This window comes from Lissotriton helveticus, chromosome 5_1, assembly GCF_964261635.1.
Source record: "Lissotriton helveticus chromosome 5_1, aLisHel1.1, whole genome shotgun sequence".
In the NCBI taxonomy this organism is placed as follows: Eukaryota; Metazoa; Chordata; class Amphibia; order Caudata; family Salamandridae; genus Lissotriton; species Lissotriton helveticus.
The window spans coordinates 1931918343-1931942621 of NC_136065.1; the positions used below are offsets into that span (position 1 = coordinate 1931918343).

The window sequence follows — 24279 nt, forward strand, 5'->3', positions numbered from 1 at the left end:
GGTAATAGTGGGAAATGTCAGATTGTATGATATGAAGAGATGTAAAATGGGGGAATGTCAGATTGTATAATATGAAGAGATGTCAGATTGTGTGATGGTGAAATGTCAGATTGTATGATATGAAGAGATTTCAGATTGGGTGATAGTGGGAAATGTCAGATTGATGAAGAGATGTAAAATGGGGGATTGCCAGCTGTATGATATGAAGAGATGTAAAATGGGGGACTGTCAGATTGTATGATATGAAGAGATGTCAGATTGGGTGATAGTGGGAAATGTCAGATTGTATGATATGAAGAGATGTAAAATGGGGGAATGTCAGATTGCATAATATGATTAGATGTCAGATTGGGTAAATGTAAATGTAGTACTTGTATAGCCCACGAATCGACCATGAGGGTATCACGGCGCTTGTACGCATACCGCTGTGGAACCCTTCCTCGCTTTTCCCTGTGAAGTGCCTACTCCTGGGAACCCCCAAGGTGAAGCCAGGCATCCTAGCATTGTTGGGGCCGTTGTGGAGATTAGGCAAGCTATTGCCTAGAGTTGCAGAGAACCCATGATTAGAATAGACACCGAGGCGAGAATTATCAGGTCCGAGGAAATTGAGCCCACAACCCGCCAAGGCAGGAATTGAACCCTGGTCCCAGGTTAGACCTCTGCATCAGGGTCTGCCGCTCTAACCATTGAGCCACACTTCTCCATGGGGATGTCGAAATGTCAGAATGGGTAACGGGAAATGTCAGATTGTATAATTTGAATATATGTCAGATTGGGTGATGGGGAAATGTCAGAATGGGTGATGGGGGAAATGTCAGATTGTATAATTTGAAGGGATGTCGGATTGAGTGATGGCGGAATGTCAGATTGTATAATATGAAGAAATGTCAGATTGGGTGATGGTGAAATTTCTTCTTTTTAAATATTTTTTATTGACATCACATTAGGATATTATTTGCATAAATTCATAGCATAAATCACAGTGAATAATAATAGCTGTCATCATTAAAGTACATTCACTAAATCCGAGTAGATAAATATAATCAGAATCAACATCTGGTATAATTGATCAGCAAAAATTCAACAAAAATAATTACAATACACTATAAATAATCGTTCTTACTACAACCCATCAATCCTGCATGCATAAAGACCGGGTAATAGATTTCTTTATCTAAATTAATCTATATTGCGACAATAGGACCCCAAATTTTCCCAATCTTAACCATAGATCCTAATCCCCTAGTCTTTGCCAGAGCAGTTTCCAGGCCATGGGTTTCTTTAATTATAGACCACCAATCATAAATAATTGGAGGTAGTGGTGAAATTCACCTTCGAGCAATAGCTAGCCTAGCTACCCCCATCATTATTGAGAAAGACCATGCGACAGCTGGTTTATCAGCTTTATAGCCTAGCATAATTTCTACATCCGCTAGCATAGGGCCCACACCAAACTTACTAAAAAACACTTGACCAATCTTCTGCTAATAAGTCCGCAATTCCGAGCATTCTATAAACATATGAGTAAGATTTGCAGCTTGAGACCCACATTTAGGGCATTTGATCTTCTCGTTGCCATTATTAGCTCCTGCCCTCTCTGGTGTATGATACAACATGCCAACTGTGCGAAATTGTTGTAGTCGTAAACTAACAGAATGGACAGAGTCACTTATGTTACCCAGAGCCTGAGTAATCATAACGGGTGTTAATGTCATGAAATGTTAGATTAGAGATGTCAGATAGTGTGATGATGAAATGTCAGATTGTATAATATGAAATGATGTCAGACAGGGTGATGGTGAAATGTCAGAATGTATGATATGAAAAGATGTCGGATTGGGTGATGGTGAAATGTCAGATTGTATAATATGAAGAGATGTCAGACAGGGTGATGGTGAAATGTCAGATTGTATAATATGAAGAGATGTCAGACAGGGTGATGGTGAAATGTCAGATTGTATGACATGAAGAGAAGCCGGATTGGGTGATGGTGAAATGTCAGATTGTATAATATGAAGAGATGTAAAATGGGGGAATGTCAGACTGTATGATAGGAAGAGATGCCAGATTAGGCGGCAGTGCGGAATGCCGGACTATATAATAGGAAGAGCTGCCAGACTGGATGACATTGAGAAATAGTAGAGTGCAATATATGAAGACATGCCAGATTGAGTGGTAAGGAGAAATTACAGACTATACGGCTAGAATTGATGGTAATTCCACGTTGTTTGATATGAAGAGATGCTACATTGTGTGGTAGTGAGAAATGATAGAGTAGGTGACAGAGAGAGAGTGGGAGGGAAGTGAGAAATGGCAGATTGTATTGTAATGAGAGTTTTAGAATAGATATTAGTAAGCAATTCCATATTATTGGGCAGAGTAGAATGCTAGAGTGTATAGTAGGGTGGTAACCTACTCTATGCAGTCTTAGATTGTATGGTAGTCATAAGTGACGTAACAGATGTTTGCGAGAGCTGCCTTACTGCATGTATAGGTGAGAAATATCGAAATGTGTGCTAGTGAAGCTGCCCGATCGCATTGTGGTGAGAGCCTCCAGACTGCATGGTAGTGATAAATGGGCGCCTTTCCAGAGAGCATGGTAGTGTGCAAGGATAGTTTATGTGGTGTTGGATTCCCGCCTGCATGACAGTGAGAAGTTCTAGAATGTACGATAGAGGAGAGGTGCCAGACTTCATTGAAGTGAGCAGTTTCGAACTGTATGATAGTTCACAATTGTCAGATTTTGTTGCAGTGTGAAATGCCAGATTTTATGAGTCTAAAACAAGTTTAGTGGTGAGAAGTGCCAGATTATAAGGTAGCGAAAGCGTCAAATATTATGGTGCATTTTGCGACTATCTAAGGAAAAAAATGGCTACATTTTATAGGATTTAGGGGAGTACTGAAGGGCTACTCATAAAACATTTCTAATAGTTCATGGTCTGGAAGCCGTACACACCACTGCCAGAGAAGTTTGGAGCTCTTCCTTCTTCATGAAAGCACTGAGAACCAAAGTATCAAATAGTTCATTTTACAGCACAATTTCTGAAACAAATTAACTGAAACCCCCTAAGGTTTACAAACTGATCTGAAGAACAACATGTAAAATATTTCAATATATTCCAATGAAATATGCCCAATATTTTTTTTCTGCCTCCTGAGGCTTTTTCTCTGCAGCAGAAACTCTCCTTCTACACATCTGAAAACAGTGCACGTGAAACACTCGATACTTACCACACAAATGTTTTCCACTTTTTTCACTGGTGCTGGGGAAATTCTACCCATAATTTTGTATTGAGCAAAGAAAATACATAAGAAAACAATAATGTAAGGTCTCCATTTTAGAGATAATCACGTAAAACAATAGATGGTGAAATGGATATCAACAAGCACAATACATACTATGAAAACATTTGCCACGGTGAACTTAGCTGGCACAATGGCTCAGTGAGTTAAATGCTCATCACTAACTATGTTGTAACCTGCAGGTCATCGGTCACGCCGAGGTCAATTCAAGCTTTCACTCATTTGAGGTCGGTAATTAAGTAAATTAAGATTGTGCTGTTGACAGCTCTTAGAGACACCAAAAACTGCAGTATGAAGCGCCATTTAAAGGCAAGTTACACATACTAATATTTATATTTACATGGGATGCATGTGTTATTGGGAAATTAGGTAGCCAGAAGTAACCGTACTAGAGCAATGCGTGATACAGTGCACCATAACCATACTTTGAAAACGGTATGTGTGATTTCTATGACAGTAGGTAGCGATTACAGCAATATTATATACCGTGAGAGGAAATATAATGCACATCAATGCTCTGAGGGTATTGAAAAGACCCAGTGCTTTACTGATTTGTGAGAACCAGGGGTGGATTAAGATCTTTAGAGGCCCTAAGCACTTTAAAGATTGTGGTGCTCCCACATTTATCTAATATTCAAAATATGAACAATAATAAACCGAAAAACATATATTTTTTTTTAATGAAACAAAACGTACAGTAAGATGGAAAAGAATGTTTATTTTTGTACACTTTCACTTTATTTATAAGTTCCGCTGCACCATCTGCCGTTTTGCTTCATGGTAAATCTCGCAATTGAAAATTTCTGTTGATAGGCGTCAATCCCAAGCCCCGCCCCCCTTCGTACATTATGCTTATGAGTTAGCGGAATGTGTCTAACTAATTACTTACACTTACGCATTTACGTTCATGTTCTCATTATGCAGTTATTCACTTATACGTGTGATATTGTTTGCAGTGTTCTTAGCTTAGCATGTGTGCCACCATTTTGGATTATTCTCTCTGCGTGCAAACTGTACTTGCTCATTCCCCCTCCCGTAGGAATAGGAGTAATTCCTCGTGTCAGCATATATGCATTTCTTGGTTTACTGTAACTGAAACTCCTGCTAGCGAAACTCCTTATCAGGCCGTTCTCATGCGCTGGGGATGTAGCGGCCTGGCTCTGTGTCCTTGGGAGATGATAACAAGTGTTGCTATTGCAGGTGCAGATGCCTCTTGTATGAGACCATTGTCCACATCCCTGGTGGACCAGTACTTTTCCATTATGGGCGTGTTTTACTCTGCCTTCTCGTAATATAATGTATCACCATGATGATGTGAGTCAGTCCTTCTCGGCACACTCTTAGGGGTGAGGTCGATATAGGGCCCTCTCATATGGGAGTTTGTGGCCTAATAAACTTGCTTTGTTTATTCTTCTCCACTGTCCGGCTGACTTATTTTGGTAACTATAGGTGAGTGAGGTAAGTCACTCAGGTGGTATTTTGGCCACGCTTATCAGATGGCGCCCGAACAGGGACTCCGCGATTAGGATCTTTCTCACCCGTAAGTGGGTAGCAGAAGACCGGAGACCCCCTGGTCGGCACGGTGGGTCCGGGTACCCACTTTGATGCCGAGCTTGGTTCTCACAGCGCTGCCCCACCCTGCTGATTGGAGGAGGTCTCGGTCCGTGATCCTACGCCGGAGTCCGGAAGGCGGAACCTTGGAGCTGACCGTGTTGGTCCAGCCAGCCGGAAGTGGAGAACGGTAGAGGTCGGGACCGCGCACGGAAGGTAAGTGGTCCGACTGGTGATTGAGGTGCCGGAGTGCTCCGTGAGACCGGTGTGTCTCTGGTGATTGGAGGAGCCGGTGTGCTTCTGGGGCTAGTGTGCTCCGGGAAACTCAGGGCGTGGATAGCGCTCTGACAGACTTGATGGAGATTGGGGAACGAGGGTTTGTGAAAAATCCGACTGGATAGTACTGCGGGTTGGTGAGCGGCTTGCTGCGCGAGGATTTTGGGCTCACCCGAACACCTAATGTGGTGATTTACGGGAGAGTGCTGGGTCCCGCGTGGTGTGGCACCTGCCGATTTGTAGTGCTGCCCGGGAAACGGATTGGTTTCCCAGTCTCGGAACAGCGAGTGTAGGCTGTTCAGTCTGCGGTAGTGTCCAGGTTTCCCAGGACTTGGTCGACGGGCCTTGTCTCATTTTTGTAACACGTGTTTTAGTACGGATTCTGTTTGATTAATATATGCATATGATATTGTGAATTTTTCCCTGTGTTGTTGTGTGTTGTAGGATTACAAAATGCCGTGCTTTAGTAAATTGCGGTGTTTCGGGTGTTGCGATGAGGTCTCAGATGTGAGATTGGCTAAGAGCCAACCTGCCCCTCAGGAAGGTTCTCCAAATTTCGACATGTACGTCAAACACGGCTTGCCTCCTATTTTGTTTTCCTCTTTATGGCATAAGTATACAATGGATAATGTGGATTTGCAGTGGCCCCTACTGGGTTCTTTCGATGCAGAAAAATTAGACTATTTACAAGACAAATTATTTGCTAGGCGCAGCCGCCAGAGTATGTTTGATTCTTTGCGAATGTGGCAGAAGGAGGTACGGGAACGGCAGATAAGGGAAGAGAAGGTTGCTCAGAAAAGATCGGCTCAGACTATGGCGCAAAAGGCGAGAGAACACACTAAGAAAGAGAATGAACTGCGGATTGAGCGCGCAGATAGGCGTTTTCGGTTGTTGGAAAATAAGTGCTATGTGGTAAAGGAAGAGGACGTAGACGAGATGGAAGATATTTTGAGCGCTCGACCTCCTCCCCCATATGCTCCACAGTCACTGTACCCCGTGCTCGGGGATTCCGCCCCACAGGCGGTGGTTTCAGTTCCCCAAGTCGGTGCCCCTCCCTTGTCCGGTACACCTGCTTCCTCTGCAGGGGGACCTACTTCCCCTTCTACCACGGCACCCTTGCTCCCTTTCTCGGCGGCGAGCCCTGCGTCTGCTGCGCTATCCCCGGTGCTCTCTACTGGCCCTGCTATCCCCACTGTTTCTGCCAGCGCCACCCCTCAGAGCGCGTTGCGAACACCTGCTAGAGGAGCGGAGGGAGGTCTACTCCATCAGGTACGAAAGTTACTAACACGCGGTACTGTACCCCTAGACGAGAAAACAATGGTAGCTAATCAAGCTTGTCAATGGGCCAGGAATAACATTTATTCATTAGAGGATATTTGGTCTACTATGAAGGATTATGAGCCTTTAATGCAGCAGCACGCTTTGTGGCACATGTCAACGACCCTAATAGCGTTATGGGAGCAGGGATATGGCGGTGAGGCGCCGGCGATTCTTCGCGATATTAAGGCTCATGCTTACAGGGCTAATACTGGTGCGGGGGAAGTGCTCCGTAGTCTGAGGTATTTGTTGGAATACAGGAATGAGCTAACGGTAACAGGTGAGACTCACTTCCCGGGGATACATCCAATGCGTGAGGTACACCCTATATTTCACCCTGAGGTATCTGAAATAATAGACCCGACCACCTTGGCAGTAACCAGACCACGTGTAGATGCTCATTTCCAAGAACAATGGGTGTATACGCCCTGGAAAAGGAGCGAGGTATTAGCTCTGAAGGCGCAGTTACCCGACTCTAGAAAAAACCCAACGGCTTATTACAAGGAATTAACAGAGGCAGCATCCTCAACAGTAATGACGTTAGCAGATATTGAACTGTTTTTCGGATTATTGGTTCCCGTGGATGTGTGGAGACAGGTGAAGGGTTCGGAACATAGAGAGGAGTTAGGCGGGACTTGGGCAGAATTTACAGATTGGGATAAGGAACGTAAGCCAGGCGAAAAACCGAAACCTGAGATACTAGCATTACCCGGGCGCATAATTAAATATATGCATTCACTCATTCCTCCAAAAAAGGTAGATTGGGATAAGTTAACGGCTTGCAAACAGAAAAAGGATGAGGCAGTTTCAGATTTCTTCACTCGCTTCGAGGAAACGTTTATGGATTTTAGCGGGCAGGATATCTCTCAAGATGGTGGGCTGCGTCTCTTTGTCAATAGATTTGTTACGAATTTACTGCCAGAAATATCGGCCCGACTGCAAGCGTCTGAAAGTAAATGGACAACATCTACCCCCTCAGGCATCTTAAGCATGGCCCAGTACTATGAACATAGAGAGAATGAGAATAAAGACAGGCAGGAAAAGAAGGCGAAAGATTTGAAGACGAAGGTTTTGTTGCAGCAAGTAGCGAAGGGCAGAGGACGGGGAGCCCCGCCCGCGTCAGGTGGTCGAGGAAGTAGTTTCGGGAGGGGAGAGAGAAGAGAGCGTTTGGGACCCAACCAGTGCGCTAACTGCAAACAGGAAGGGCACTGGTGGAAGGATTGTCCACTACTGCGGTCCCAGGCTGGACCTGGTAGGGGGCGAGGTCGGGGAGAAGCGCCTAGAGACAATAGGCAGTCTGAGGAGGGTAGGAGACCTGGAGGAAATTATTTTGACGGAGGAAGGGATAGACGGCATTCTCAGAGGGAGGGCGATGATGGCAGGGATAGACAGTTCTACAACGATGCGTACGCCGAGGATGATTTCACAGGATTTTCCTATAACTAGGACAGCGTAGGGCAGAGTGAGGGACCTGTTTCTGTGGATGTTGATCAACGTGGGCCTTATGTAACGGCAGACTTGTCGGGATCCCATCAGAAATTTTTATTGGATACAGGTGCTACGAAAAGTTCTGTAGCACGTTCTCAGGTTCCAGGGGCAGCTCTGTCTGGCAAGACTAATGTTTCAGTGGGGTTTTCTGGTACCCCGGTGATTAGCCCCATCTCTAAGCCATTGACACTTACGATTGGCCCCTTTACTGTTGACTCCCCTTTTCTTTTGACTTCGAATTGTGGTGAGAATTTGCTGGGTTTGGATCTGTTAAAAAGATTGCATGCTACGATTTACTGCTCTCCGGATGGTGTGTACCTTACAATGGGTCCTTCAGTCGCGCGTGCGCAGCAATGTTTTTCAAAGGATGAACCCCTCCCAGTTGAATTCAGGGATGTCCCTCCGAGCTTGTGGGCCTGTAGCGATACTGATGTGGGTAAGATGGACATTGCAACGGTGTCCATAAATGTTAAGGTGGGAGCAAAGCTGCCTCGCATACCTCAATATAAGATTTCTAGAGATGGAGAGAGGGCTCTGTTGCAGATTATACAGGATTTGATCGGATCAGGGGTGGTTGAGGAGACAGACTCTAACATTTGTAATAGCCCGATACTTCCGATACTGAAAAGGTCCTCAGGTGCCGAGGGTGAGAATACACCTGATGTCTATCGTTTTGTGATTGATTTACGCCATGTTAATAAGGTGGTTGAGCCCCAGTACCCAGTGGTTTCTGACATTACTACCATTTTGACCATGATACCTCCGTCAGCAAAATATTTTTCAGTATTGGACCTTAAGAATGCGTTCTTCAGTATACCCGTACACCCAGATAGCAGGTACCTCTTCGGATTCTCATTGGCCGGACGCAGTTTTAGATTTACGAGAATTCCTCAAGGTTATACAGAAAGTCCCAGTATTTACAGTCAAGCATTAAAGGCACAGTTAGATGATTTGGAGCTCCCACAGGGCAATGTCTTGTTGCAATATGTGGACGATATTCTCATCGCCTCCGACAATGAGGAGGGATGCCGAGAGTCGACAGTTAAATTGTTATACCATTTGGCTCAGAAGGGACACAAGGTGTCTCTCCCTAAATTCCAATATTGTCGACAGGAGGTTACTTATCTCGGTCACCTCCTATCGAAGGACGGGAGAAGGCTGACACCAGAGCGCATCAGGGCAATAACTAACATGACAGTCCCTAACACACAGCGAGAGGTGCGCGCATTCTTGGGAATAACATCGTACTGTCGTCAGTGGATACCTAATTATGCTTTACTAACGAAACCCCTGCTGTATCTGACTACGAAAGAAGTGTGTGAACCCCTACCTTGGACCCCTGCATGCCAAGAAGCGTTTGAGTTGTTGAAGACTGCTTTATGTTCTGCACCCGTTTTGGGAACACCCAATTACCAGAAGCCTTTTGTACTCTATGTGCACGAGGCGGAAGGTTGCGCGTTGTCTGTTTTAACACAAGATTTTGGAGGGAAACAGAGACCGTGTGCTTACTTCTCTGCAATGCTCGACAATGTGGCAAGAGCGCTTCCGAGCTGTTTAAGGGCTACAGCGGCTGCTGCAGTCTCGATAAGACAGTCGGCAGGGCTCGTACTGGGTTCAGCTCTTACGGTAATGGTACCACATGCAGTGGACATTTTACTAAACAGAACACAGACGCAGCATTTAACTAGCGCTCGTCTGACAGGATATGAGATGACATTATTTGCCCCACATGTGACGATAAAAAGATGTGCTACCCTGAATCCAGCAACACTGTTGCCCCTCCCTTCGGGTGAGGAAACTGGTGACGCACATGACTGCCTGTTCCGAACGGAGGAGGAAACAAAAGGGAGAGTAGATTTGACGGACAAACCCCTACATAACCCTGACGGAGAGTTGTATGTTGATGGGTCCTGTTTTAAATTAGCGGACGGCACCACAACAGCAGCATATGCAGTGACAACATTACACACAGTGGTGGAGACTTCTAGAGTCCCGTATAACTCAGCTCAGGCCGCAGAGATAATAGCGTTGATGCGTGCATGTGAACTGAGTGAAGGATTGGATGTGAACGTTTATACTGACAGCCAATACGCCTTTGGCGTGGCTCATAGCTATGGAAGACTGTGGGCAGAGAGGGGATTTTTAACATCACACGGACAGCGCATTCAACACGGCCCATTGATATTGCGCTTGTTGACGGCTCTAACGCTTCCCAGAAGGCTGGCAGTCATAAAGTGTAGCGCACACAAAGCAGTGGTTGATGATGTGGGACAGGGAAACGCGTTTGCAGATCAGACAGCCAAAGAAACTGCCAGGAACAGACTCCCGCGAATGTTTGTGGCTGGACCGGCTAGATCTGTACCAGACATTAATATGTTTTCAGATACTGTACAGAGTGTGCGAAACATACAGGAGAAAGTGACTGAGGAGGAGCTGAGGGAATGGAAGAATGGAAAGGGACAGCTGGACTCGGATGAGTGTTGGACGGATGTGACTGACAAAAGACGATGGTTGCTCCCAAATGCATATGTCCTTCCAGTGGTGACGATGGCCCATGGACCAGCTCACATAAGTGCTAAAGGAATATGTAAATTATTAGACCCCGTATGGAGTAATAAGAACATTTCCAGGGTGGCCACACGCATGGTACAACAGTGCATGATTTGTCTAACACACAATCCTGGGAAGGGAACACCTGTCCCTGTGGGTAACTTTGCACCCCCATCATACCCCTTTGAAGTAATACAGATGGATTACATTGAAATGGAAAGAGTGAACAATCTCAAATATGTACTTGTGGTGGTGTGCGCATTCAGTAGGTGGGTGGAGGCCTTTCCAACAAAAGACTGTACAGCCATGTCGACAGCTAAAATGTTGATCAAGGAATATTTCAGCAGGTTCGGGTTACCTAGGGTGATCTGGAGTGATAACGGTACATCCTTCAATGCAGAACTGATGAAAAATATATGTAAGGGATTACAAATCTCTCAAGAATTCCACGCAGCCTTACATCCACAGGCGGCGGGTTTAGTTGAAAGATTTAATGGTACGTTGAAACTGAAAATGGCCAAGATACAGGAAAGTACTGGGTTGCGGTGGCCAGACGCTCTTCCCCTTGCTCTACTCTCCACACGAGTTACAGTAAATTCCAAGACAGGTGTTTCTCCCCATGAAGTTGTATTCGGCAGGCCAGCAAATGTGTGGGGAGTTCCTAGACCCAAATGTTTCTCAGAGATAGAATATCCTATGTTGACAGACTACTTGTATGCCTTGACTAAAGATCTCCATTCTGTTCACCAGCAGGTAGCAGACACACTGAAGCCGCTGCCTGAGGGGCCCGGTCACGGCATCAACCCAGGGGACTGGGTCGTCGTTAAGAAGTACCAGCGGAAGTCCTGCTTGGAGCCCAGGTGGTCTGAGCCGAGGTTGGTGCTGCTCACCACCCGCACCGCACTTCGAGTGGACGGTCGTAAGGCGTGGACGCATGCCTCTCATGTGAAAAAGGTTCCACTGCCTTTACCCTATGATGCTTGGGTAAGAGGTGGCATTGCAGATCACGAAACAGAATTGCTGCCTAAGTATCTCCCTTTCACTGATGCTGTGTTGATTGGGGAGGAGCACGACGACAAAGCACGGAAGCCAGCCCTGAGTACGAGTAGCAAGGCTTCTATCGGTCACGGTGCTCCGGTGACCGAAGCCACCTCTTGTTCGAACGACCAACCAATTCTGTTTTCAGACCACGAAGTGCGAGGGAGCACTCGCTATAACTTGCGGCCCAGGAAAGAGAGGCAAATGCATTGAGCACTGGAAGAAGGGCTGAGATAGGGATAGGAGTGGACTATAGTCGATAGGTTAATGCAGCAATAGGGATGGACTGCTGAAAGGAGCCCTGGTGCACTTCTGAGACATTGTTGGATGGAACATTAGAGTCAAACGTGGGCCCAAGTTTAGTGCTCCTGAGTCACTACAGTTGTGTGGCTCCGCCGAGGGAATAGGGTTTGCGAAGCTGAAAGCCTGCCTATGAGGCTTTAACGGACATAGGGAGAACAGCCCATCGAAGGGTGAAGAACCCCTCTGGCCGGTTTTGGAGTGTCTGAACTTTTTAGTAGTGTCCTTAGTTTTTGAACTTTTAGGATATCCCTTGCCCCGTTCTTTAGCAGAAATGTACCCTTTTGGTCGTCCAATACCCGATGAGGAACAGCCTTTTGCTGCTCCCCGCAGACCGGAACCAGATTCACCATGGCGTGCCCTATCACGAAAAAGTAAAATTGTGGTTATTGTAGTGCTCATTATTGTCTTCCTGATCATGCTTGGAATACTGTTTTTTCTAGACAAAGCTTACCCAGTCCACACAATGGTCCCTACCCCTTCTCCCTTACCAGAACATAATATGGTTACTGTCGATTATGGTGAACAATGTATGAGAAAAGGTTACCGTGATAATGTCTTCATAAAAACGTTACATCATGCACACGCAGTATACAATGTGACAGATTGCTGGGTATGTGGGTTGCTCCCTTCTGCAGCGTATAAGAAGGACAGGTTATTGGCACTGCAATTGACCCCTGTGAATAGCTGCGTTGGCTGGTATACCTTGATAGGTAGGGTGAAGTTTTTTCAGCAGCCGGACTCCCTCACCCCACGACTCCCTGACAGTAGGTCTACACTGACGATGCGGGTTCGCCCTTTGCCTCCCTCATCCCTTGGACGATTATTTACCGATGGACGTTTTGACCAAACATTCTTAGAAACTTGCTCGAAAAAGTTGGACAAGTTTCTGATACCTAATGACACTGATCAGGTACGAGAGAGTTTTCTACAGTTAAACTCTTCTCTAGCATATCGACGCCCTCCTGCTACAAACAGTAGTGGTCATTCTTTAGTGCCCCTAGCTGTAGTGGGACCCTCACCTTATTTCTGTATACAGGGTAGAGGTCCGATAAAGGTGGGTGATAGTGTTTGTAATGTGACCACTTCGATTAGGTTGACCCTTAGCCCTTCGCTTGTCACTCCCCCTAATGTCTACTTTGTGTGTGGTGATAACGGGTACCTGTGGTTGCCTGAGGGTTGGGGTGGGACATGCTACCTGGCGTATTTACTCCCTCCTGTTTATGTAGCACCTTCAGATTATCACAAGACACATAGGAGGTTTGACGTGGGGCAAGGACAGCGAAAAAGGAGGGATCTTCAAGTTGATGACGTCGATCAGACAGACACCGCTGGGCAGCAGTTTAACGACTTTTCTAAAGGTCTGTTGCCATTCTGGGGCCCTATTTTTAATAGTAGATCCATTAGACGCCTTTCACGGGTTATGGAAAAGGTAGTGAACACTGAAGCTGATATTGCAGCTAACATGTCACTAGAGATGCAGGCTATGAGATTATTTACGATTCAGAATAGAATGGTTCTTGACGTCATCCTGGCAGATAGGGGTGGAGCTTGCCGCGTCATCGGGACGTCTTGCTGCGTATATATTCCTGACTCCGCCCCGACTGTTAACTTGGCTGTGCAGAAACTTCATAGGTTGGCTGCTGAACTTCATCAAGATAATGGTACCTGGTCCTTACAGACATGGTTGTGGGGTCTTTTCTCTTCCTGGGGTTGAAAAATATTCATGGTCATTATAGGTGTTGTAGGTTTTCTACTGTCATGCTGCCTCTGCGTTTATTGCCTTCCTCCCTGTTGCTCCATGTGTGCCAGCAATTTGAAGAAGTCTACGAAACGATTGAAACAATACCCTGTCTCCGATGCTGTTGAGCTTACTGATGCGAATTGGTTAATACTGATTCATGATGATGTTATGGTTTAAGTTCCCCTGCCCATGGATTTTTGCTGTAAAGGCCCTCCTTTTGGTTAATAAATGGAAACAAACGTGTTAGCCACAGTCCGCTAAAAGGAGGGTCTGATAGGCGTCAATCCCAAGCCCCGCCCCCCTTCGTACATTATGCTTATGAGTTAGCGGAATGTGTCTAACTAATTACTTACACTTACGCATTTACGTTCATGTTCTCATTATGCAGTTATTCACTTATACGTGTGATATTGTTTGCAGTGTTCTTAGCTTAGCATGTGTGCCACCATTTTGGATTATTCTCTCTGCGTGCAAACTGTACTTGCTCATTCCCCCTCCCGTAGGAATAGGAGTAATTCCTCGTGTCAGCATATATGCATTTCTTGGTTTACTGTAACTGAAACTCCTGCTAGCGAAACTCCTTATCAGGCCGTTCTCATGCGCTGGGGATGTAGCGGCCTGGCTCTGTGTCCTTGGGAGATGATAACAAGTGTTGCTATTGCAGGTGCAGATGCCTCTTGTATGAGACCATTGTCCACATCCCTGGTGGACCAGTACTTTTCCATTATGGGCGTGTTTTACTCTGCCTTCTCGTAATATAATGTATCACCATGATGATGTGAGTCAGTCCTTCTCGGCACACTCTTAGGGGTGAGGTCGATATAGGGCCCTCTCATATGGGAGTTTGTGGCCTAATAAACTTGCTTTGTTTATTCTTCTCCACTGTCCGGCTGACTTATTTTGGTAACTATAGGTGAGTGAGGTAAGTCACTCAGGTGGTATTTTGGCCACGCTTATCACTGTGGTGACCCCCTCCCTTGATGCCCTAAGCACTTGCTTATTTGCTGAATGGCTAATCCAGCCCTGGTGAGAACAGGTTACATGAATTGTAAGTCAAATTGCCATTTCATGAGTTCTGTGGGCTACAATCTTCAGGAAACTGACCTCTAACACAACAGTTTCAGACAAAACTCTCACAGAAAAAGACACTTAGGAAACAAGACAAAGCCCTAATTCAGAAGGTCAATTTCGTTAAATTGTATGTGGTATTTTTCGACCATTTAATGAAGAAATTGGCTGCATTTTTACAAGATTTAGAGGAGTTCTGAAGGGCTATTCATAACACATTTTCCAATGGTTCATGGTCTGCAAGCCAAAATGACTACTACTAGAGAACTTTGGAGCTCTTACTTCCTCAAGAAAGTATTGAAAGGCATAGGATCAAGCCGTTATTTGGCAGCACTGTTTCTGAAATAAATGAACTGAAACCACCTAAGGTTTAAAAACAGATTTGAAGAACAACATGCAAAATATTCCCATATATTCGAATGCAATAGTCCCAATATTTAATGTTCTGCCTCCGCAGAAGCATCTTATTGCTGCATTGGAATTTGCTGTGAGCAGGTCACATGACTGCTTATCATCTTAGCTACAGCCTACCCTGTGTCCACCCACTGCATTCTCAACTCAGAGCCTATAAAGAAAAGAGTGGGGTCTTGTGATTAGCCTTTTTGGGGTTTTCTAGGACTTTCATTGGCTCTGGCATGCACTCATACACCCCTTGAACCAGGTAAGTTAATATTGGATGTTGTACCTTATCTGTATTCATAATGCATGTTTCTGGTCAATATTGTAAAGAGGCAAATTTCATATTTATACAAGCTATGGCTTTGTTTCATAATGAAGGGCCTGGTTTATAGTATGGTTGAAGGATTACTTTTGTAAATGTTAAAACAAAAAAATGCAGACACCATTGGATTGAGTGTATGACAGAAAGGTTTGATCAGTCCAAGTAAGGACGAAATAAGACTTCGCAGACTTGAAATGAGTTTCTTGCAAAAGAACTATGTTGATCTGATGCTCTTTTATCCATTGCATAATAATCTTAATAGCCTGCCTATTGTTTAAACCATTCATGTTGCAAGCATTTACTTTAAGAAGACTCATAACCTCATTTCATTGACAGACTAACCAATGGAGCTCTGAAGGAAAAGGAGAAAAAAAAACCTAAAAAAATCAAAGGCATAAAGTACCACATTCTGCTGCAATTCAATGTCAAAAGCGAACCTCCTTCCACCCTTTCTTCCATTTTTTTCAGTCCTACTCTACCTCGTGGGCCCTACTATATTTCACTTCTCCCGACTCGATCTCCTCCTCTGCCCACTTCTCTGGAAGTCAGAGACCCTACCGGCTTAGGCTCCGTCCTACGCTCCTGTCCACTGAAAACCGTGCCATGTTGTTGCCCCCGAAAGATCCATCACCCCAGTGAAACCGTCATCCCCTAGTGTTTGAACGTGGTATCATCCAAATAGTAGAAAAACTGGAGCTGTTTATCTCGTTGAGACAAATCCTGCAAAAAATGTTATGGTGCATGGAGCTCAATGAATATTTGCATTCTGATGTTTTGTATCACTGCGAGCTTTGATTGCTGGCACATGAAACGTTGAGCACCTGCTGCTTGGAACTGTGTAGCCAACTGCATGAAACCCTTTGGATTCTGCACAGATTCATATGTTATGTCAGACAATGCTTAAAAATTAAACACAATCACAAATTAAGCAATTATAATGTGTGCAGATGATGCAGCCGTTTTCTTTATTAACCAATGTTTGCACCAGTTATCTAAAATCCTGCGGTGGCTGGTATCACCACTCGACACAGTGCAGCTTTTTCAATTTCAAAGCTTGGCAAAACTGAGCAGAGCCCTTCAATCCTGCTTGGATTCAAGTGGCGTGGTATTACTGGGAAGGCAGAGCTCACAGAAGATGGATAGTGGGATTTAGGGTACGATTGTTATGCCAGGCGATATACTCACAATAATAGGCACCACATCAACCTAAATGGTATCTGATCCATGTCCCAGTATGCAGCATCACCAAAATTATGACCAATCTCTTCTCTGTGTCTATTTTAAATCTTACATTCATAATATTCCTCAACAATCCCCCAGAATTAAAGAAGCCCAAAAGTCCAGAAAGAAACTATTTTGAGACTATTAAATGGCCTTGCAGGTTTTATGGCTAAATAATTCAGGGGACTGAAATGATGAATCTCTCTTATACTTGAGTGAACCTGAACCTGAACCTGAATTACCTGACTAAATCACAAGGTGTTTCCAGTTGAATTCTTTCTTCCAGATACTTTCATATTAGTTCGAAAAAACTGCTTCTAGCAGAGAGATAATAAACAGGTTGTGGGAGCTTCTCTATTTCTTATTTTTTAATATCAGTGTTACTATAGATCTACTCCAGATCGATGGCACAGCACCCTTTTACTTTTATTTTATTTCAGCCAATGGCCATAAACGTACATAAGGGATAGAGGGTGCGTAAGTACATTTTGCATTATGCATTTACTCATAGCGATAGTCTCAGATGTCTGGGGGTTGAGGCGAAAATTAAGTGAGGAATTTGCCCATAAGGAAGGTTTTGGCATCCTTTTTGAATCGTGTCAGTGAGGGGATTCTTCTGATGGCAGGCGGGAGAGAGCTCCATACTCTTGGTGCGGCCCCAGAAAAGGCCCGATTGTAGGGTTTTTTTTTCCGCAGGTTGGAGCAAGAGGTCTCTGGCGGACCTAGAGTTTCTGGTTCCTCCAGATAACAGGTTTCTGTGCAAGATATGCAGGGAAGTTTGAGTATAGTGCCTTGTGCGTAATGCATGCCAATTTGAGTTGAATTCTGGCCTTGAGAGGAAGCCAATTCAGAGATTTCAGATGAGGTGAAATGTGATTGAATTTCCTCGTACCAGTAAGCAGCCGCGTTGAGGCAGGCTTTTAAAGGTGCCATGGAGATCTTAGGTAGCCCCGAGAGGGTAGGACAGCCATATTCCAGTCTAGAGAGGACTAGTGCCTGGACTACTATTTTTAGGTCGGGAGCTTCAAGGAAGGGTTTCAGTTTGCAGAGGTAGCTCAGGTGGAATCAGACTGCTTTGGCCATCTAGTTGATGTGGTCTTGCATGTTCAAGTTGCAGTCAAGGGTTATGCCCAAAGATTTGGCCGAGTCAACAATGGTCGGTGGGCAGTTTAGAGCTGTAATAGCCTTAATCCATGTCTGAATCTCAGAGTTAGTTTTTGGTGGGGAAATTAGGAGAAATTGTGTTTTGTATGTGTTTGAATTGATTGGAGGCGAGCCATTGGACAGTCATTTTCAAGGCCTCATCAGAGATAGAATCTCCTCGAGGGATGAGGTTTTGATGTAGATCTGGGTGTCGTCAGTGTACATGTACATGTGGTAAGTGGTGTTCGCGGAGCATAGTACTTCGGCAAGCGGTTCCAGGTAAAGGTTAAAGATGGTGCAGGACAGGGTTGAACCTTGAGGGACTCCAACCGTGACCAGGGAGGGGGCAGACAGGTTGTATAGGCAGACTATAGTCATAACATAACTAATGTGCTGCGAGAAGATAATATTTTGGAAGTGGTTGGTTCATGGTTCATTACGACAGGAAAGGGAATTGCCAAGATTAGTGAATGGTTTGGTGATGTGGGTGAAGGTCTAATGAAGAATAATTATAATAGCAGGGATAAATATTTCTATGTTTAATTGGTCTATTTCTTGTACTAAACCGTTTTGAAGTTATATGCTTGAGGCAAAGGTTAACATGTCCTTGTAAAAGGAAGACAGTGACCAGTAAGATGAAAAGAGAGAAGAAATTGAGCTTGAAAACATCAAACCAAAACTTTTATAAGGAGTTAAAAGCACTGGAAGAAATGAAAAAACTAAAAGTGACAAATGGTTTATTGTAGAGTTCTGTAGTGTGTTTTGTGATTATTTCAAACATTACCAGAGGGGGAATGTCAGATCAGTTTTAATAATTACAGCACTAACATAAAAACAATTCTCTTATTTTTTGTTAAAAGACATGCGCCCAGGATGGTTAATTCTGACAGCTGAGATGCCTCATCTGAATCAGGAGGGAGGGAGCCTCCTGTGTTGTGAAGCCAACAGAGGGACAGACAGCAAAGCAAGAAACAAGCCTCCTTGCTAAGGTGCCTGCTGCCTGAAAGAAATGTAAATGAGGGCATTGGTCAATCTGATAATGTAATGGGTCTGTGGAAGCCGATGTTGGCCTTAATAGATAGAGTTCCCTTGAAGCTTTGTAATGAAGATTTATCCTTTTTCAGAGGTAATGAAAGTGTCAGAGCAAATGTATTAATTAAAATGCTATGGTTTGTTAATGTGTGTTTAAGTTAGCATGACAAGGCAACACAAATTAATCTGCTAGCCCTTTCTCATTTTGTATTTACAGCTCAAGAAAATGTGGTTTTTAAAAGTGCAATGGAAAGCTTGCTACTTGCATGTTTTTCACTTAACAGAGCTTTGCTGATCACAAAATAGTCAAAATGGGATTCAGTTTGCGGTGAATCTTCATTTACTGTAACAATCTTGTGCTTCGAAGGAAGCCATGCCAGAGTTGTTCTCGTAATGTGGCAAAACACTCACAGCCACAACTGTTTGTGGTTTCATTTTAATGGTTCACTGTTTAGCAGCGTAATACCATGTTCCCATATATACAGGTTAACGGGTTACTTGACTATTCATTTTAGGCTTGTTCCTAGAGTAATCCTGTTTTACGTGCCACAATTTTTGAAAAGTTGAATGGTTTCTGTCATGTAACTTGTATTAATATGTTCTATGGTACCACTTGACACAATTCAAAAAGCGTGCTTTTCTAGATTTCTGAACCTATAAAATGTGCTTGTGTTTGGTCTGTGTGCCAGAGCCTATTCCCTATTCTCCAGAGACAGACTCCATGACAGTCCATAATTTAAATCTGTACTTAAAAATATTCTCTTGACTTAGGGTATATATTGATCCTAACTTGAATTGACTAACTACCTTCTATTGTCTGTAATTATTTTTAAAATTTGAATAATCTTCATGGTTTGGACTTTGAATCTTATCTTGTGTAGATTTTCTTAACTTGCCATGGACCCTCATGCTTTGGGACTCACACGGCCCTGGTCCTGCCAAACAGCCCTTTGGTAATTTATTGGTGCAAAGCCCCGACACCAGCGGAACTGTGGAGTGCAAGCTTTTAATGGACAGTTTTTTCAAGTTGCCCATATGCTCTCTAAGTATTTAGCAATGGAGAAGAGACGTGTCCACGCTAGATAATCTTATCGCTACCCTTTATTCCCATGGCATCAATTACCACTCCCTTTTTAATCACAGGATCCAAGGAACCTCCCCAACATTTGAGAATGTGCCTTCTGTACAGTACTGGGAAGTTTCGTGTTTCCTGGTGGAGAGACCTCTTTTCCAACACCCCATACATTTTGGATGTGTCCTCTCCTCATTCTCATCCATGAATTGATTAAATCCTGCACTTGGCAGAAGCACATCTCCGACCATATGCAGAATGTGATTCTGCCTTGCAAACATCTGTGTATATACCCAAACGTAAAGTTTGTGGGTATTCATTAATCTCTTCTGCAAGGCATGCCAGCACTAGACCCACCTCTCCCCGACCGAGGCACAGATTTACTTCCACTTAATTATTAAAAATGCTTGTGTCCTTTTTCATGTGTGTAAATAGATTTCCATTCGTAAGTTCATGTTTTATTAATTACGGATGTCGATTTGCACTCATGATCATTTCATTTGTGTACCTAGTTTGAATTTAAGATGGTAGAAGGCAAGGAGAATGGAGCCAAAAGGGTGTCTGTGATATAAAATGAAACCCTCAACCTTTACTCTGATATCCCTCACAACGAAGGAGGCCCACTTTTACATATTATAGGGTGTTCTTAAGGGCGGCTTTTCATTAACATTCACTAGAACTTCTGGAGCCATTGATGGTAATTGATACCTGAATTTCCTCCCAACAGCTGGCTTCATATTGTAGTACATGTATGTTTACCAATGCTAGTATACCTAGAAAACTGTGTCTGTCGCATCTTCTCTGAGTATTCCTATATGTTACTCGAAAGGTCGGTGTAACCTAATAATAGTCATTTAAAGCATTTTTTGTAAAGCTTATCAAAAATCCTTGTGTTGCACTTTGTGTGACTCTTGTGGTATTCCTGGTCGTCCAACTTCGCCTGGTTTCTCGCCTCTTTTGAGGGCCCCCCCTCTAAAACAGGCCAAGTAATCTACCCTGGTTTGTTCATTTGATTCAAATCCAGACAGTTAAAGGATTTTTTCATCATTGTATCAGCTCCACTCCCAAGTCTTTCAGCTTGCCCAGAGCAGAGAATGTTTCACCGAGAAAAGTGTATCGTTTATTATCACTCCAAGATGGCATGAGCTAATTTTTGCAGTTTTGTATGGAGAGTGAACGCGACCCATGGGCGTTAGAGCGCTTTACATGAGAACCAGACGTTTCACGTGAGGAGGAGACGTTACACGTTTTACAAGGTTCCTCGCGAAAACTTCAACCTAAACTTATCAGTCAGCCGTCTGAGAAGAGCTAAGGTAAACAATAATAAAGAAAAATCCCCAGACTTTTTTTTTAAATACCCCACTATTGTTTTCCACTGGTACTTAACAAGCAAAATTCCATTCCTGGCGGGATTAGGATAGCAAAGACCCAGAGTTTCCACGCGCTACTCGATCATTCAGGCCGCCATTTTGGGAACGCTAGCTTCTTGAATGGCTGAAGCCCACCCTTCGTGTTTTGTGTTTGAGTCGTGTTCAGGCATCCGTTTTAAGTGCCCGTGCTGTCGTGGTTGTTCATGAGTGTCGCAGTAGGATGTGAGGCCTATAACTCTGTGGAGCATGGGCCCGTCTGTGGCACTAAAAGGCCCATGAATAGACTGACTACTGACCCCCTGGGGGAGGGAAGAAAACAGAACCCTTCACACCCCGGCAGGCCATCAAAGCCGACTTTCAACTTGGCCTTGAACTTGAGGCCTTGTCTGTCCCGTATGCAAAGGAGTTTTCATCTTTTTGTTCTACTCGTTATTGGTGCCTGTAATAGGGGAAATGTGTTATTTCCTGTCCCCATAAATGTACGTTGCCCTCTTTAAAACAGTCTCAGCATCATCTCCATGGGGGAAGGGCCGAGGGAACAGGCGCGTTTCCTTGTAAAGTCCAGATTCCCTGCTCATCTGTATGTTAGCGCTTGCGAAGAGTTTCTAAACAGATGTTTTAATTTCAATGAATTGTTTTATTGTGCGCAGACTTCCCCGATCGTGTTTCGGAGCGCATAATTAAGGCATAAAAATCATACTTAAAATTAATGGAAAAATTACAGCGCTGTTCACTATGTATGTACAGTGCATCCGTAATATTCGTAAGCATTTCTCTTCACAATCTGTCAGATGACAGTTTTGTCAAAAACAGTTGACATGGGGTAATTTTTTAATGAAAATACATAATGAAATGCCAGGAGAAACAAGGCAACATGAACCATTAGCTGAACTCCAGTATGAATTAAAATTTACAGGAAATCTAAAACACAACTTTTCCCATGAACCATGCTGAGGGTCAAACGGTGAGAAGAGAATAATGTGAAAAAGTGAGGCAGAACCAAGTATTTGGTGGCAGTGGTGTTAGAATGATCTCAGGTTACAGGAGCCTGATGGAAGTACAAACTGATGGGAATCGACCACTTTTTACTATATTTTTTAAAGAAGGGAGCAAAGAAAAAATCACCCTCCACCCAACTAATCAAATACTTAAAAATGACCCAATTATTAATGGGTTGGTATCAATATTCTTTAAAATGAGACACAGTTCTCATTAACGAGGAAATCTACTCTAAACTCTATGGGGCATATTAGCAAGAACCTCGTTAAAATTATCGCTGTTTTAGTGGCAGGAAACTGCCCCATAAACGGCGACAATATGCTTGCTAATATGGCTTGTTAATATGTGTTATGGAATTTCAATAGAAGTCCAGGTTAGATGTCTTGCACATCTAACCTGGGCTTCCATTGGAATTCTATAACGCATATTAGCAAGCCCATTATCGCCATTTTAGCGGCAGTTTCCTGCCGCTAAAACGGCGATCATTTTAACGAGGTTCTTGCTAATATGCCCCTATGTGCGTTAAAATTTGTCACAGCAACCTCCATCTGTAAATGATGAGTCAAATCATGGACCTGGTCAAGTCCAAAATACATTTCAGAGGAGGAACCTTGCGAGGGCGATAGTGCGGCCCACACATGGAGTTACTGGGTCCTGGGCTTGTCACATCATAGGTCCTCGCTCTAGTAAAGTAGGGGGCCTGATGTGGAAAGGGGTTATTGTTTTGTCACAAACGTACTTGCATCTCAGGCTTGGAAAATGTTGAGTAGGCCTACCGCTAACTAGACCTAGCATTTGAACTTTGGGCCCGATTTAGAATTTGGTGGACAAAGAACTCTGTCACAAACATGGGAAGGATCCTGTCCACCAAAATGACGGCTGCCTGTCCTATTTAGAGTTGTGTAGACATTCATGTTTCCACAGTGGTGCCCACACAGGCACTGCCATCTGAAACTCTACACCAAAGTTGTAGAGCCGTCGGGGTAGGTGTAGCAGACCATCTGACCTATTTTGAGTGGAAGGTCTGATGTTTTTTTTCGGGACGTCCGCGGGAGGAGAGGTAAAAATGCAGGATCCTTGTGCTTCTTCAACTATGGAACAAGATCCTCATTCTTTCTGTCACATGGATCGATGTCGCATGTGCACGGTTTCAGGATAGCAGCTCATCCTTCTAAGTCTCCTTTGTCCACTAGCTACTAACTGGAAAAATTCCAGTCTGGGCATGTCCTTAGGGGTACTGGAAATGTTTATTATGTATTACCATGTTGGCGGGGGTCAGTCCCTCTGCTGCAATCTAAGGGGGCTGGTCAGACTTGGCTCTGCTTGAGCGTATACTAATAAATAAACTTGGTTTGTATTCTCTACTGTCTGACCGACTCTTCATATGTATGGAAGGCTGAGAGGTGGCCGCGAGTGACCCGGGTGGCTCTAATCCGATCACTTCCTTCAGTCGGTGCCGGAACAGGGACTCCATCGGGTGAGTGACCCTTGCTTACCCACAGACGTGTAGGGGGGGTCGGGCCACATCGGGATCGGATGGGTGGACCGGAGATCCCAGCGTGAGAGAGTCTGGTACTCGCAGCTGTCCCGTCTGTCTGACCGGCTGGTGTCTCGGCCAGTGGTCATCCCGGCTGGGGTCCTGAACGGTGAAACCCTTGGATCTGACCATTTGGTCCGAAGAGTCAGCAGTGGAGAATAAATTGGCTCGACCTGTGTGCACCAGGTGAGTTTGCTTTGGTTTGTGGTGGCTACGGCGCCATTTCGGTTTGTGCTTTGTGCGGTCTGAGGACCTTTTTTGGACAAGCACTTGAATTTGTTTGAGTTTTTTATGAGCATGGTATTATTTCGGTTTGTATTTGGTGGGGTCTGAGGCCCAAACTTGGTACAATATTTGCTAGTATCTGTTCGACATAAATAGTGAAAAAAAATACCATGTTTCATTAAGTTGTGTTGAGTGGGTTGTCGTTGTTCTACTGATGTTCGTTTGGAAGAGAGTCAGCCTGCACCTCCAGAAGGCCTTCCCGACTTCGACATGTACGTGAAACATGGCCTTGGCCCTATTTTGTTTAGTACATTACAGCACAAA

At 44.3% G+C, this 24279-nt stretch overlaps 1 long non-coding RNA gene across 1 annotated transcript in view; it reads left to right on the plus strand.

The window, feature by feature from the left end:
- The window catches only part of LOC144753889 (uncharacterized), a 203288-nt gene extending 188845 nt beyond the window's left edge, over window positions 1-14443 (plus strand). Inside the window, exon 2 of the long non-coding RNA XR_013594587.1 lies at window positions 11236-14443. This is a non-coding gene — a long non-coding RNA (uncharacterized LOC144753889). The remainder of the gene's footprint in view (window positions 1-11235) is intronic.
- The last annotated feature ends 9836 nt before the right edge of the window (window positions 14444-24279 follow it).